The sequence below is a fragment of the Malaya genurostris genome, chromosome 1 (genome assembly GCF_030247185.1).
Source record: "Malaya genurostris strain Urasoe2022 chromosome 1, Malgen_1.1, whole genome shotgun sequence".
Taxonomy (NCBI): Eukaryota; Metazoa; Arthropoda; class Insecta; order Diptera; family Culicidae; genus Malaya; species Malaya genurostris.
In genome coordinates, this window is record NC_080570.1 from 119,996,562 (window position 1) to 120,014,560 (window position 17,999).

Consider the following 17,999-nt stretch of genomic DNA (forward strand, 5'->3'; position numbering starts at 1 on the left):
CCGGAGAGAAAGGATAATGTGCAGTTGATTTGAATTCTTTGTCAAGAACGCAATGAAAAAAATTATCGCAATCAAAGTAACTTGTAATACACCGTTCATTTCAATTTAATTTTGTTGATATATTCTATATACATATATATATATATATATATATATATATATATATATATATATATATATATATATATATATATATATATATATATATATATATATATATATATATATATATATATATATATATATATATATATATATATATATATATATATATATATATATATATATATATATCAGAAGTGATCTGCTATAATCATAGGCTATAAGTTTCGTTTTTTCAGCACTATTCATAACATTTATGAGCAAAGTTAAATACTACTTTATAACTCTTGAAAGTGACGACGATAGGTCTAAAAAAGCGTAACTCTACATTATTTTCTGTAGGCGATATTTACTTTCGTCAGAAAAGAAGGCGGGTGGGTAATGTCAGAGACATAACTGGATGTCGTGAATACGAAAAAACTGGCACGCTCCCATCACTTTTCCGAATATAAGTTAGTTGATTGATTGTATGAATTGTGCAAGCTTTCCTCTTTTTTACTAATAGAATTTGAAGCGATACACCTACATTAAAGTACAGATTAGTTACATTAAACAGCTACTATTCTACAACTATATATTCCAAACTTGAAACAATTCCTTTATAATTTGCCAATGTAGGAGGCTGGGTACGACAAATTTGTAGTTTATTTTTATTGAAACTATGAAGTTCGAAGATATCTGATTCTTCTAGAAATTTCAGTACGAGACAATTGCAATGGCCTGATCTGAAATGTATCGACGATCTTCGGTATGCAAGAGTAATTTTAATAATAATAATAATAATAATGATGCAGATCAATCTGTATATATGGCAACCCTGTTTCGCATGGCATATTTTCACACGACCCCATACTAGTATGAAGATGTGTTCAACATCATCACTTTCGCTTTCGCATTGCCGTTCGTAATTGAATGTGTTAGTGACGGTACAAATTATTTTAATTTCCATCTTGATGAATCTTTTGGTAGGAAATATTGTAAACTTATTAACTCTTCATGATTATCTGTGGCACTAAAAAGTGCCTTGAATTGTCACAATCAACAAGATCTGCATTTAGATCTGAGATGGTTCTCGTGTGTGTCTTGTCTTCGGTAACAGTTGTTCAGAAAATGGTAGGAAAACGACAAAATTCAACTAGTTCTTTATGATGATCTTTAGCACTGAAACGTGCTTTGAATTGTCTGAAAAGCACTGAAAAGTGCTTTGAATGGACCTTGCTGGACTGTTTGGCTGCCTTTCCTCTGGTTTTCAATGCCATCGTGCTGACGGTGTCTCGTGCGTTCAGAGTAGTTGCTTTAACTTAAATGACGCTATTTCTCACATCAGATTTCATTTTATACCTGCTACTGGCAGCGGTGTACGGACAGCCCCTTTGCCAAAATTCCTTTTCCTGTTCACACAACGGGAAACAGTGAGACGACAGGTCCTCGATGTTGCTCTCGTGTGTCTTGTTTCGGGAACAGTTGCTGAGCAATGGTAGGAAAAAAATTTTTTTTGCATAAATATCTGTTTATTAATCTTATTTTTGTGTATTACATCAACATTTTACAGTACAAGTGTTTTGACCCTTTGGCCTTTCATCTTTGTTGTTCATACGATTCGTTATTAATATTAGGTGTGTTAGTTACTCTTGTTTTACATACTAATGTTTAATCATAATATTTATTTTAATTATTTATAAAATGTCTACCTACTTATAACTATCCCTAACCTAATACGTACAAATTTTGAATTATTTGTATTTCAGAGATTGAGCACCTCTCTTCAAATTTCGTGCAGTATTGTTCGAATTTTTGTTCTAGTATATCCAGGGAGGCCATCTCATGTACTTCACTAGTCCTTGTCCAAGGGGGTAGATTTAGAATCATCTTTAAGATCTTACTTTGAATGCGCTGAAGCCTAAGTTTGTGTGTTCGTGCACATCCCCGCCAAACAGGGACTTCGTATTCAATTGCGGGGTAGATGATTTGTTTATAGACAGCCATCTGATTCTTCAGGCATAGTTTAGATGTTCTACAAATCAGCGGATACAGAGACCTAATGAGTATGCTGCATTTTTGAACGATTTTGTCAACATGTGACCTGAATATCAGATGTCTGTCAAAGGTGAGTCCTAGATAGATAACTTCATCGGACCATTGAATGACCTCATCACCGAATCGTATTCTGCATTCGTCTGATGGAACAAGTTTTGGAGATCTTGAATGTGGAAACAAGATGACCTGAGTTTTTGCTGCATTGATCACAATTTTCCAGCTTGTAAAATATTCTGTTAAAGCGTCCAGACCTGTCTGTAGTTTATTTTTCAGAGCATTAATGACACGACCTTTGTAAAGAATGGCAGTATCATCAGCAAATTGTGACAGAACACCACCACCTGGAAGAGGTGGGATGTCTGATGTGAAAATGTTGTATAGAATGGGACCTAGGATACTTCCCTGGGGTACACCAGCAGGAATAGTAAATCTTTCTGAAAGTGCATTATTCAGAGAAACCTGGAATGCTCTATCTGCAAGATAATTTTTGATAATTTTAATAAGATACATGGGAAAATTATACCGATGCAGTTTAAACACCAGTCCATCGTGCCACACATTATCGAATGCCTTTTCAATATCCAATATTGCCATGGCAGTCGTTTTGGACACTGATTTGTTTTGCTGGATGACGTTGTTAACCCTTGTGAGTTGGTGGATGGTGGATCTTCCTTTCCGGAACCCAAACTGTTCTTCCAGAAATATATCCTGTTCATCTGCGAAAGCAAGAATTCGCCTTTGTATTGACTTTTCAAACAGCTTGGATAGGGCAGACTCCTACTGCTGGAATAGGGGGAAAAGTCGTTAACACAAAAATTTCGATATCTCCGTTAAAAATGGACGGATTTTAACAATCTATGGCTTGTTGAATAGGTATTGTCGTGCGGAATCTAAGTCTGAAAACATATTCTGTTTTCAAGGTCAATTGTGACAGATACTGTCAAAAAACTGAAAATTTTCGTATAACTCAAAAAGTAAACATCCGATCCCAAAACCATTCAATAGCGTTCTGGGTGACGGGGAGACCTTTCATTTGCGACTAGTTTGATCAAAATCGGTCCAGCCATCTCTGAGATCTCGACCTCTTAGTTGACAACACACATACAGACACACACACATACACACACAGACATTTGCTCAGTTCGTCGAGCTGAATCGATTGGTATATGACATTCGGCCCTCCGGCCCTCGGAAAAATTTTCGAAAGTTTGAGCGAATTCTATACTATAGGGCAACGGCTCCCTATTTCATCTGAGCTCCTATTTCCATCTCATCCCTTCACCTCATAACTTTGAACATGAATAATATTTTACAACCTACCGGAAGCAAACTGTGCAATGTTTTAAAATGATTTGAAAAGCTATTGTCACACTTTCCTATTGAAAGAAATGGTTTTAAATTCTTCGGTGATAGTTTTTTTCATAAAAAATAATTTCACTTTTCAATACAGGACACATTTTCGTCTCAAGATTTACAGTTCGTCATATTTCTGATTATCTACTAATCGATTCGTCTCAAAACATGATCACTATTTCGCACAATAACACTACCATTGAATGCTGGATGACTTCATAATTAGTAATGTTCACTTTCAACTTGTTTAGTTAACGATTAAAAACTTCAAAAATTACCCGACAAGCAATAAAAGTCTTCAAAAATATGAGATGAAAGTTTTTCACTTCGTTCATTTGATTGCGCTTTGTTTTCATCTCATTTGGTTTCGCAAAGTTGCCAAGTTATCTCATAATGTTACAAAACAAAAATTGTTTATCTTCTTCAAATTATCATCAAAAAGTATGTTTTTGGTATCCGTGACATTAGTTTAATTATATTATTAATATTAATATTTCAATAAAACTGTTTCAGCTTCGAATATTACCAGAAAGAACGTGTTAAATACTAATGAAATAACCATTGTGGCAAATCTAGTAGCACTGGTTTCATTCCGCTATACGCCAACATAACGCTGTGAAGTGTGTGTGTTTCATCGGCTGTATACAGAGATGCCAGGTATTTTCATAGAAAATATGTATTACTTTGCATAGAAAGTCTATATCTGTTCTATCTGTTTTCACTAATAAAATGATGTTGAAATATAGTTCTTTAGATCTCCGTAAGCCATTGCCCCATTAATTAGATAATTCAACGAGTAAATTTTTTACCAATAATAATAATGTGGAAATATCCTGGTGGGTACGGTTGTATCGTTTGAGTTGTATATCTGGCAGCGGTGAGTCAGTCGGTCACCAGAATGTCTGCCCAACCATATTTTTCCATCTGGCAGCCATGCGTATGTGGGTGAGAGTGTAACAGTGGAATATTTTGTTTTGATTGCTGTCGCCATTGCTAATTTATAGGATGAATAAAAGATCAACGATAGGATGAATAAAAATCCATTGAGATGAAATTATGAGCAGAGTAGTGAAAACATCATTAGTGTTTTTAGCTGTTTTATATATATTAGTTGAATTTTCATGAAATGTGAATCTATTCTCAACGTGGAGCAAGGCGAATGAAGCAGTAATATGAAATAATTACAGTGATTTTAGTGGCTAAATCGGGGTTTGAAGGCGACGTCCTTACAAATGAGATGAAATAGGGAGCCCTTACCCTATAAAAAAAAGGTAAAAAGTTTACACCTCTATGTGGGCATCATGCTCAATTATTTTTGACAAATCTCGATGAACATTAGAAAAGGTCCCAAGTGCAACTGACAGGTTCTCTTTGTTTAATTACTCTTTCAGTTATTACGGCATATTCCTGCATTTTCCAACAATTTTTTAACTACAGATCGAAAGTCGATGGGTTCAGACGTTATTCTATGTAAATAGTTAGAGAGAGGGATTACCGATAGGACAGTAATAATCGAAAGAGAAACTCTCATTTGCAATAACTAAATAATAACTCGGTCATTTGTTGATGGATTGTTATAATTTAACAACCAATCGATTCGGAAACTTTTAACTTAAACATGTATGACGACGTCGTTTCAGTATTTCAATAGCATACTATTGAAAAAATGGTTGGAATCGATCTATGTTTTCATCCACCAATCCCTGTTGTACAAAATGACGTCAACTTCTTGTTCGGCATAGGAGGCTTTGCGTCATGCATAAAAAATACCACATCGTTCTGCGTAGTATGAAAAGAAATCTATAAATATAGGCTGCACAATATTTCTGTACCTAGTTGATGTTTGACTGCGAATGAAACAAGTAGCTCGTCCAGTGAGCTGATGACTGGATTGTATATGCGTTCGCTCGCTGGATTGTCGCTTTTGCATTATGTGTTGGTGAAATTTCCTGTTGTCTGCGCAACACCGTGTTCGCTTGAGTATCTTATATATCATCTAGCTATTGAAGAACCGAATTAGCGTGGTTACCGATTCTTTTGAAATATCCCTTGTATTTAGCAAATTTTTGGTCGATTTTGCCATGAAAAATGCCTTACACTTCGCTTCCCGAGGCTGGGTGTCAATTTAAAACATGCAAAACTAATCGCGTAACATTTTTCTGTCATAATTTTGAACGCTTATAACTTAGTCATTTGTTGATGGATTTATATAATTCAACAACCAATCGATTCGGAAACATTTAACTTAAACTTATGAGATGACGTTATTTGAATAATTCAATTGCATACCTCGATGATTTGTTAATGGATTATCCTCATTTAAATGATTCCAAAGCTTCAATATTGTAAGCTTAAAAATGTTTTAATTTGTCAACGGATCGGTTTGTATACTTGAATCTCCATTCCCATACGAACAAAACGGTGGCGCGAAAATGGATTCAGTATAAAGTTGTGTTATGATGATAATCATAGATACTTCTTCTTCATTATATGTGACTGAACAAGTTGTTGTCTCACCAGGAATTAAACGCTTCGAAAGATTCAAAATTAAATTCTGAAACTTATCTAAAAGCGGCCTCATCGGTTTAGTAGTATAAATGAGTTCCACAGGCTCACATATACAGTACAATTAGATGCAATATCATATAGTATCAAAGATAAATTCAAGGTAAGTTTACCTGCGGTTTTACATGTATCGTTTGAATAGGAACCCTCGTAGAATTTGGTTAACCGCCAGTTTCAGTTCAATTATTTTTTTGCATCAAAACAATAAGTGTCTGATGGCTACACGCGTTGTAACTATGACAATGTACATTCATGTGTTAATAACATCAAGTTACAATATTAACAAAATTTCGGAATTTTGTTGCGTATCCATTCCGTATATTCCTAATATGCCAAAGCGAAAATCAATGTAAGCAACTAAATATTTTATGCGGACTGTTTCACATGCTTCCTTCCTCGTATTGTTGCCATATTATTTACCGACATTTTCCGAAGATTATTGACGATTTTGAAGAAGGATTAATAAAATTACACTATTACTGAGTGTACCGGTACAACATCTTTCGTTAAAATAAATAAAATCTTTTCTTGGATCGATTAACTGTTTATAAAATTAATAAGTTTGTACGTTTCTCGAAAATTATTATCATAAAATAAAAGTTTTATTTGTTCAGGTTTAAATGTTTAGGTTGTTTGTATCTAATCTTTCGAGTAACTTTGAATTCATCATAATTGACTTCTAGTTAAAAGACGTTATTCAAAAACTTAACAGTGTAAAAATTTGTGGAAAGGGATAAAAATTGAATAGAATCAATAATCAAGAAAGATTCTAATTGTCAATTTTATCATTCGCTAACAATCTCAGCGCTTAAACTAGAGCAAGTTTGTAATTAGTCAATTGAATATGTTTTTAGTCTAGTGTGTCATCATCATTATCATTTTTATTTTTGTATTAATTATGAAGACCCTAGAAACGTTTCATTTTTAATGTTATTGTGCTCGGTCGTGTCTTGAATACAACCCTCTAATTTTTTTGCTCACCAAATCAGTTTAGCGTATCGTTCTTTATAGAAAAATGGCTGCCAGCAAGACAGCTCAATGCAGATTTTTTTTTCGGATATACAGACTTTTCCAACTCTGTCCGGATATTTGAAATTTTTACATGGCATCTCTGAACATATTTAACATATAATTACTAAATATTAGAAAGGGCTAGACTAACTTGTTCATTTGTTGAACCAAACATTGGCGATCCATTTGTATAGAACCTGGGGGTATTATTATTTGCTACTTGTAATGGGTATTGTTGCCGCGGAGACAAAACGATTGGCAACACGGCTGAGCGAGGAAACCATGGAAACGAACACTGACATTTCGGATAGGAAGGACTAATACCATGTTCACATTAGCGCTGATATCACTTGATATACCGAGATGATATGCATATCATGTCGAAGCGTTCACATATGATCGAAATGATATCGTTTGACAATCAAGTTGTCATATTGAATGTTCTCATTAGAAATAAGATCAATAATATTACTTTTCTCTATTAAAATTAAATCAATAGTTGAAGTTTTGCATTTTATGGTCTCCGAATGCCAGTATTCGTTGAAAAATTCGAAATTATAATGATTGTTTATTGTCACTCTCGAAGTGACGTTCATAAATGAGTGCGTTCAATGCCATTATCCGTGTTGCTAGTTGCGATGTTTGACAACTCGGCATGATATCGTACATGATATCCCGGATATCATGCCAAAATGATAATACGCGTTGACATCAAATTGTATGGGATATCAAGTGATATCGCATATGATATCATCGGATATCAAGTATATCCGTATATCACTTGATATCAGCGCCAATGTGAACATACTATAAGTGACTTCGAGCAAGCAGTGATCGTAGTCTGATATAATACGAATATAATTGATTTTTTGTACAATTAGATGGTAAGAAAATGTTTGATACAGTTTATTTGCATTAATGCTTTAACGAGTGTAATAACAGGGTTATTGGATTCTTTATGCCACTGATGGTCAGTTTGAATTAGTTACACTATTTTGTAAGTACTGGTTGAAGTAATTATTCTGGCATATTATAATTAACATGAATTATCCCAGTTTGAAGCGTAAATATGTGTACAGCTATCAAAAATAGTGTTTCATTCGGTTCTGTAGGAACAGGTATTTTCTTCAGTATTCAAAAAGTGTCCGGTTTAGCCCCGGTCTCCCCTAATATCACAGAATTAGAAGAACCAGTAAACAAATTAACTACGGGCAATTTTTCAACAACTCTGTTCACCTAAAAAATAACGAACAACACATAAATCTTCAAACTGGCATCTGTCTTGGAACGTCCATCTTTCGTTTGGTTTTATTGCCCTTCAAACTGTGCATAAAATTTCAATCAATTCCTTATAATACGATATCATGATGTCATCATTTCTGTTTTGCTCTTCCGACGATAGAGTTTACTACGATGATGACGAAAGCACATTGAGTCTTGTCGCCCGCGAATCACGAAAACATAAACCAATTACTCAAATCGACCACCCGCCGTCTAGGTTGTATTTTTTTGTATCGTTGGCTTCCCAACGGAAGTGCCGGAAGGTCGACTACTGTCTGTCCTTAACCGTCGCAGGAGGAACTTCACGGTAGCTTTGTTCGGTCTCCCCTACCCTAGTACTTGTTCTCTCACCGACTTGAACCGACATGAGCATGCAAGTAGTGATCCATGACGGAGGAGATGCCGCACCTTTCCCGCTTTGGCTGCTTCACGCAGGGGCAGTCATTGTAAAATGCAAGTGATGCGTTTGCCTCCGCCTCTGGCACTTTGCTTTGCATTGTTGATCGAAATGCTTGGAAATAAACATACGAAAAACAGAACAGATTAACCTCACTTTGGCTACAGCAAAACCACATGCGAGAGTGGAACGTGTTCTGCTGCACTCCTTTTACGGACATTGGTGCCAAGGCAGGTTCGAAAAAAAACGTCTTAGGGTTGAACTTCTTCTTTAGCTCGGCGGTCGCACCGATATTCGATTATCAGTTGAATGAAAAAAAAAATTAATCAGTCGCGCGGAAGCTACTCACTTACCTATCTTTCAAAAATAACTCATACCTCACTGCACATCGCCAGATTTGTTTTGCAAGGTTGCTTGGATGGAATTGTAAAATGTGTTTATTCAACAAACACGACGCCAACATTTGTCAATTCAGTTTGAAATGACACTTCTTTGTTCAAACGTAGCAATTTTCCCGAAGACCACTCCCGCCCGTTCAGGGAGGGGGGAGAAAGCAGCTCGACACCACCCACCAAGGTTAGGAAATTTATTATTCGATTCTTTACTCGCATCCATCGCATAAGGGATGGGATGGCCGCCACCGCGTCGGGTCGACCCTGTAAACTCCTGCCGACTCCTCAACCGGACCAACCACCATCACCAGCAATCGGCACCGGGTAGAGTTATTCGGAAGACGCGCGCAAGATTAAAAATAGCGATTCCTTTGCCGCGCTGACATCATCATCGGTGCGTTTGTTGGTTTGAATGCAAACAGGCCACCCATCCCTCCGACTCCGGCGGTGTTCGGCGAGTAATTTGGGTCAAGAAAATCTGGTCGAATTACATGTGCATGTACTTTGGCGCGGGCACGGGGCTGGATTTTCGATCAGCGAAATAGGAATCCGACCGATTGTTGTTTCTGACTCAACACCCACACTTCGGAATGCAAGTCAGAAACCGTTTCCGAAGAAAATCGGCACTGACTCAACCGACTGCTTAGCGGTAAACAGGACAGTATTAATTGAATTGTACTGTCCGTCGATGTCACTGATAAAGCCGCATTTGTCACACTGGTTCTCGGGGAATGTTACGAATCTTGTTGATAACAGAAAACAACTCATTCACACGTAAAACATTACCGAATGATTAACACACCTTTTTTGTTTCACGATAATTCACCGACAGACCGACCTTCAACGGAATCGGCAATACCTCAGGAATCACGTTTGGGTTGGGAAGCGAGTGGATGAGGAACGGGAAATACTAGAAAACTATGTAGTAGGCGGGATTGTCACGACCGGAACGGGACACGGCACAAAACACCCGAACGAATTCAATGGTCAACTGCGACTGACTGACTGCGAAGAACTGCGAATGCTTGGGTTTGGTTGAATGTTGACTGTTGCATGTCGCTATCGAACCGAGAATCTGAATGGTAGTAGTTTTTTACAAATACATTCATGAGTTTGCCCCGATGATGCCATAGAATAGTAGCACATCATCCAGTCAAACAACGGCAGAGAGTTTTGCGCTAGGATGGGCTCGCGGCAGCAGTCTCCCGTGCAGCGTGATATTCGTTCATTGGAGCGTAGGGTAGATGCTACTGTATTCGACTCAAAAAAAAACTTTTGTTGGTAGAATTAGTTCTAATGGGAGTTTTTGTCCAGCTCTAGCCAAAACGCTATTTCTTTGGCAAAAGCGTAAAAAATTATCAACTCGAAATATCATGCAAATCTGGTTGTCGATCATTTTATCACATTTTTACGAAAAACGCCTTTAAAACTTTGAGAGTGACAGCGACGACACGACCTACCACTCGTCTATCAAAACTGCATCGTAAATTTAACTACCCCTCAGTAACTGGAAATGTCAAATCGGAAACGCTAGTGAATTTTTTTAAACTGGCAGCACAAGTTGATATATTTATTGATTTTGAATAACAGTCACCATAACCTTGGTTACTGCATATCGAAGGCAAGATGAATGTAAATGGATTTACCTGACTCGAGCGGAATGTAAAAATTGAGGAGTATGAGTTATGTCTTTTATAAAGCCAAGTTCAAAATTCAGGTCTTGACTTGAAACCGTTGTGTGAGAAGGAAGACATGGAAATGACCGACAACGAGCAGAGCGAGGCTAGTGCTCTCCGGTACCTGCATAACGTACGGTAAAATGATTTTTTTGTGGAATTCCACTAGTAATCCTCGAATAGTGGTCAACAAGGTGAAATACTGTTTCCACTGCTGCGCAATCAACCGACACAAAACAATTTTGACACCGGCATATTACACCGCCAAAAGGCGCTTGCTGAATTTACGAGGTCTGTTCAAAAAGTACCCGGAATTCTCATTTTTCTAAAAAAATATTTATTTATTCGTCTACATCTATATGGTCCCCTTCAAAGTAATCCCCCCTAGATATAATACACTTATGCCAGCGTTTTTTCCAGTCTTCGAAACACCCCTGATAGTCACTTTTTGTAATGCACTGTAGCACTCTCAGCGATTCTACCTTTATCTCTTCAATCGATGAAAAACGCTGTCCTTTCATGGGTCTCTTTAACTTTGGGAACAGGAAAAAATTACACGGAGCGATATCTGGTGAATAAGGAGGTTGGGGCATGATTAAAGTCTTGTTTTTAGCCAAAAAATCACGAACAAGCAACGATCAAAATTCAGCAGTTTTGGAACGAATTTTGCTGCCACTCGTTTCATGCCCAAAACATTTGAAAAAATATGATGGCATAAGCCAACTGATATGCCAACTTCATCAGCAACTTCTCTTATAATGATTCGGCGATCATCCATAATCATTTTTTCCACTTTTCCCACATTTTCATCGATCGGATCCCAAAATAATTCGCCAAAAAAGCCCTCTTTTTTCTACAGTGGTGTAACTCCTTAAACCCCCTTTAGTACAGTTTTTACGTAAAAGATTTCGATGAAAGTATCAACAAGCCTCTCCTCCATGTTTGAGCAGCTCGCCTGGTAACTGGTCATTGCCCGCGGCTTTGTTGTTCCTCAGCTTGCCGATTGCTGGGAATCTGTCGTCGGCTGAGTGTGCACCCAGATTAATACCTGTACCGTTCTCTGTATCTTGTGCTTCGCCATTCAGATGCTCGTCATAGTACTGCCTCCACCTGTCGATCACCTCACGTTCGTTCGTGAGAAGGTTACCACTGGTATCTCTGCACATTTCGGTCTGTGTCGTGTAGCCTCTGCGTGAGCGGTTCACCTTTTCATAGAACTTCCGTGTGTCATTTGCGCGATACAGCTGTTCCATCGCTTCGCGATCTTGGTCTTCCTGGTGGCGCTTTTTCCTCCGGAAAACAGAGTTCTGTCTGTTTCGCGTCTGTCTGTGTCGTTCCTCGTTCGCCCTCGTGCGGTGTTGCAGCATCCTCGCCCTTACTGCATTCTTCTCTTCGACCAACTGCTGACATTCGCCGTCAAACCAGTCATTTCCTCGATTCGATAACCTCGTTCCTAGAACGGTTGCAGCAGTGCTACTCACGGCAGACCTTATGTTCCTCCAGCCGTCTTCAAGAGTCGCCGCCTCAAGCTGCTCTTCTGTTGGTAGCACTAGCTCCAGTTGTTGGGCGTATTCCTCTGCAGTACGAACGCTACGTAGCTGCTCGAGATTGAGTCCCGGCGTTCCTGTGCGACGAGTGTTGTGCACCGTCGATAGTTTTGAGCGCATACAAACCACGACAAGGTAGTGGTCATAATAAATGTTGGCACTGCGGTAAGTGCGGACATTGATGACGTCGGAGAAGAATCGCCCGGCGATGAGAACGTGGTCGATTTGATTTTCCGTATGGTGATCAGGTGATCTCCAGGTGGCTTTGTTTGATATAGTTTGATATATTTGCGGGGGAAGAAGGTGCTTCGAACTACCATTCCTCGGGAGGCCGCAAGGTTTACGCACAGTTCCTAGAACGCTGGTTGTGTCACAGGTGGAAGGTAGCCGCTCGATGTCCACCTTTCCACACCTTCTGTCCCGTCCAACAAAGTTTCTGCAGTGCTACGACATCGAAGCCGCGGATTTGAAGCTCATCATGCAGCATTCGGTTGTATCCTGGGAAGCCAAGCGATTTGCAGTTCCATGTTCCAAGCTTCCAATCGTAAGGAGTGTATCGAAAATAAGCTATCCACAATTTTTTCTTTCAAATTATAATAAAAACGATATTTTATTCAAACTAAAAATTGATCCTTTATTGTACCAGGTTAAACTTGAGCATAATGAAAACCGGATGAAATTTAAGTTATTTCTTCACGAATTTTCGAACATTGATCGAACGCTCTTCATCCAGTTCCGGAGAAGTGGTGCATCGCATTGTTGAACGCTTGAGCCCAAGTTTTTTTTTGAACTCCTTCATGTTCCCAGTTGCCTTACCAGTCTTCTTGAAGACCCTCTTCACGATTGCCCAGTAACGTTTGATGGGTGGAAGTTGAGGGCTCGATATTTTTCTCAACGAAATTTATACCGCAAGTCAATTGAGAGTGGTTTGGACATAGTGAGCCGAGGCTAAATCCTACCAACCCAAGGGAGGTGTACTATGCTTCTTATATGAAGGCAGCAATCTCTTCTGGAGACACTCAGATCGATAGATTGCTTCATTTATAGTTTCGGTAGTGTAAAAAATGGTTGACTTCAAAACACAGGAACATATTGCTTGCCATACCAGTACCTTTCGACCGAATTTCTCAACTTGAATCGACCTGTCCGCATCGCTCACATCCTCCCCAACGACGACAGTAAAGTATTGTGAACCTGGAAGGGTTTTTGAGTCCTCCTTTACATAAGTCTCATCGTCCATCAAAACGCATGCATCCGGACACTGCAAAAGACGCGAATACAATTTCCGGGCCCTTGTTGCTGCTCGCTTCTTCTGTTCTACACTTTGTTTCGAGATTTTCTGCTTCTTGTAGGTCTTCAGGTGATTTCGCCTCTTGATACTCTGGATCATTCCCACACTCGTTCCTGCTTTTTTTTGCCAAATCACGTATTGACATTGATTTGTTCTTCATGATTAGAGATACCACTTTCTGGTCCAGTTTCGTGTTGGAAGAATCGGGTTTTCTGCCTTTTCCTGGTAGCTCATCCAAGGAATAGTGTTCCCCAAACTTATTAATGATGGTTTTAACACTGGCATGAATTCCAAACCGCTTCGCCAATTTTCGCATGCCCTTCTCACTTAGCCATCTGTCCAGAACCTTAATTTTCACTTCATTTTCAATAAGCGACATTTTCTTCTTCTTCTTCTTCACTTCTGGTGGCGTCACCTCACTTGAGATGACGCCGATTGATGGCACAGCGATTTAGCTATATTGCCAGTTAGCTTTCGTTTATAGTCCAATGGACTTTCTTTTCACTGGACTACAAGTGAAACCCTCGCTATGTGACAACGTGGAGTCACCGAAGTACGGATGAAAATCCTTTCTTTCTCGCGAAATACTCGAATTTTCACCGCACTAACACGATACGACGTGTTCACTCGTTGAGGGTTTCACCGGAAGTGCAAGCGACATTTTGAAAAGGCAGAATTTCAACCGTACAAACAAGTAAACAAACTAAAGCTGACAGCCAAACGCCCAGCGTGCTGTGATCTGAACATAAAAACCATCACAAATACATGCGTACAACACAAATGTATGTGGATAGCTTAACAGATCGGCTGAAAAGTTCGTATCGTTTCTATGAGAGGGCGCCAATAGAATTAAATCCATACCATTTTCAGTTTGTACCAACCTTCAAAAGATACGTGTATAAATTTGACAGTTGTCTGATTATTAGTTTGTGAGATATTGCATTTTGAGTGAAGCTACTTTTGTTATTGTGAAAAAAAATGGAAAAAAAGGAATTTCGTGTGTTGATGAAACAATGAACTTTTTGATGAAAAAAAGTGCCGCCGATACCAAAAAATGGCTTGATGAGTGTTATCCAGACTCTGCACCGGGTGAAGCAACAATTCGTAAGTGGTTTGCAAAATTTCGTACTGGTCATATGAGCACCGAAGACGATGAACGCAATGGACGTCCAAAAGAGGCTGTTACCGAGATAGCTAACACCCTAAAGATATCAAAGGAACGTGTTGGACATATTATTCACGAATATTTGGATATGAGAAAGCTTCGTGCAAAATGGGTGCCGCGTGAGCTCACAAACGATCAAAAACAACAACGAAAAAGCATGCTGAAACTGAACGAATTGGGCTTCGAATTGCTCCCTCATCCACCGTATTCTCCAGATTTGGCCCCCAGTGACTTTTTCCTGTTCTCAGACCTCAAGAGAACGCTCGCTGGTAAAAAATTTAAAAGCAATGAAGAGGTAATCGCTGAAACTGAGGCCTATTTTGAGGCAAAGGACAAATCGTACTACAAAAATGGTATCGAAAAGTTGGAAGATCGCTATAATCGCTGTATCGCCTCTGATGGCAATTATGTTGAATAGTAAAAACGAATTTCGGCAAAAAAATGTGTGTTTCTATTAAACGATACGAACTTTTCAGCCGAACTGTTATTTTCGATACACTCCTTAATCCTTTGTTCGTCGCGTAAGTCTTTGTCGATTATTCCAAGTCGTATTTCTTTCTTGCTTATTCGTAACTTCCGGGCGGCTTGTTAGGCCTGCACCAACCTTCTGTCTCGCCGGAGGGCCATCGTGTCAGCACTGTTTAGAGTTCCACACTGACACAAGGACGGTAATCAGCAGCTCCTAACGTGGAGAACAAACCAGAGTTGCCATTTAAAAATCTGTGTTTAAACTTAAAAAATCTATGTTTTTATCATAATCTGTGAAAATCTGTAATTTTTCTGAAATATTCAAAAAAAATCTGTAGAAATCTGTGAATTTTGATAAAATCTGTGTTCTGTGACACAGAATCTGTGTGGCAAAATAGGCAAAAATATCTGTGGTTTTACAGAAAAATCTGTAAATATGGTAACTCTGGAACAGACGCTGTTTCGAGCCGCCCCAACATGGGGAACAGACGCTCGGGTTGACTCGCTCTCTGTGAAGAATTGGTTACCCGATCTTCATCGAATAATGTCTCCAACCGTTTGTCTTCGATTTTTTTGGTTATCCAGAGCAAGGCCTGTCTTCAACGTTGAAATCTTAATTCTTGAAACGTCGAAACCATTCCCTGCATGATTTAGCAGTTGGAACATTATCACCATAAAAACCCACAAGTATTTGATTCGCTTTAGCTGCGCTTTTCTTCCAATGAAAACAGAAAACTTAAAATTCTTACAAATGTTGCTAATAATTAACAAAAAATTGAAAAAAAAGTCAACACGACATTTCATGTGCGAACGAGCTCAAGCAGATTTTTCATCGAGTTGAATTTAATTCTGTCCAACCCAGGAGCATCATTGTTACAAGACAAAAGTACTATTTAAAATTGGGAAGGGCCTATTAATGAAATCATAATTTAAAGAAAATTCGCGTATAATTCTCTGCGTAGCGACAGAACCTTAGGTGAAACTAGAGCGTTCTAAACGCTTGATTTTGTTCAAAAATTAGTATGATGGATTTAAATCAGGGGTGGAAATAAGCAAATATATTGATTCACAGTAAATAAAAATAGTCACAATTGTCGTTTCATGTCACATATTTATTGTAGATATTATAATGAATTTTGAAACGAATGGTTTTTGATAAGATAAATTTTGTTGAAAAATCTCTTCATCGTTATCAGTATCACTGTTTGATTTCAACTTTTAAAAAAGTTAGGCTCGTTTTAATGCTACTCTGTGTTCATTAAACAGGTTTGAATTTTAAATGGCTGTCACTTACTGTTCCGGTAATAAAGGGTGATTTTTTAAGAGCTTGAGAACTTTTTTAAACAATAAAACGCATAAAATTTGCAAAATCTCATCGGTTCTTTATTTTAAACGTTAGATTGGTACATGACATTTACTTTTTGAAGATAATTTCATTTAAATGTTGACCGCGGCTGCGTCTTAGGTGGTCCATTCGGAAAATCCGCTTTTTTATCGACAAATTTTGTTCAGCGATGAGGCTCATTTCTGGTTGAATGGCTACGTAAATAAGCAAAATTGCCGCATTTGGAGTGAAGAGCAACCAGAAGCCGTTCAAGAACTGCCCATGCATCCCGAAAAATGCACTGTTTGGTGTGGTTTGTACGCTGGTGGAATCATTGGACCGTATTTTTTCAAAGATGCTGTTGGACGCAACGTTACAGTGAATGGCAATCGCTATCGTTCGATGCTAACAAACTTTTTGTTGCCAAAAATGGAAGAACTGAACTCGGTTGACATGTGGTTTCAACAAGATGGCGCTACATGCCACACAGCTCGCGATTCTATGGCCATTTTGAGGGAAAACTTCGGAGAACAATTCATCTCAAGAAATGGACCGGTAAGTTGGCCACCAAGATCATGCGATTTGACGCCTTTAGACTATTTTTTGTGGGGCTACGTCAAGTCTAAAGTCTACAGAAATAAGCCAGTAACTATTCCAGCTTTGGAAGACAACATTTCCGAAGAAATTCGGGCTATTCCGGCCGAAATGCTCGAAAAAGTTGCCCAAAATTGGACTTTCCGAATGGACCACCTAAGACGCAGCCGTGGTCAACATTTAAATGAAATTATCTTCAAAAAGTAAATGTCATGTACCAATCTAACGTTTAAAATAAAGAACCGATGAGATTTTGCAAATTTTATGCGTTTTATTGTTTAAAAAAGTTCTCAAGCTCTTAAAAAATCACCCTTTACAATGGTATAAGTGACGTAGTGACAAAGTGATTACCGCTCAATTTTCTCGGATATGGATTATCCGGTATCAATAATTTTAGGCTCGTTTTTTTAGTTTATTTCATTGGTTGCATCGGAATTCCATATTTCGTGATGTATTTGAAATTTACTCAGTAATGCCGTCGTGGTGCAGTAATATCAACAAAAACAGCTAATAATATTAACATGCATGCTGCGATGAATAACGATTTTAATGATTAGATAAACTACCCAATCACAAAGCGTGCTACGCAGCAAATTAATATTACCCTATTTAGTTTGAATATCATACACAGAAGTAACAGGAGTGCAGGATTTTGCTACGTCAAATTCAAACGCACCATTCAAACGCTGCACCACATGCTGCGTTCCTGTTACTTCTATAAATCAAATTCATGTCAAATAACGCTTTATTGGGTTTAATCTAAATAGTGTATGAACATCATCATCAGCATCAACAA

The 17,999-nt window shown here is 38.3% G+C and overlaps 1 protein-coding gene across 3 annotated transcripts in view; it reads right to left on the reverse strand.

The window, feature by feature from the left end:
• LOC131425637 (uncharacterized) overlaps window positions 1-17,999 on the reverse strand; it is a 52,940-nt gene that overhangs the window by 12,812 nt on the left and 22,129 nt on the right. Inside the window, exon 1 of one of the 3 annotated variants that reach the window (XM_058587684.1) lies at window positions 9,941-10,142. The exons of 1 other annotated variant lie outside the window; for it this stretch is intronic. The gene's annotated coding sequence lies outside the window, so the exon portion shown is untranslated. Of the gene's footprint in view, window positions 1-9,099; window positions 9,838-9,940; window positions 10,143-17,999 lie in introns of those variants that run through there. One more of the 3 variants, XM_058587685.1, reaches the window with a different exon arrangement.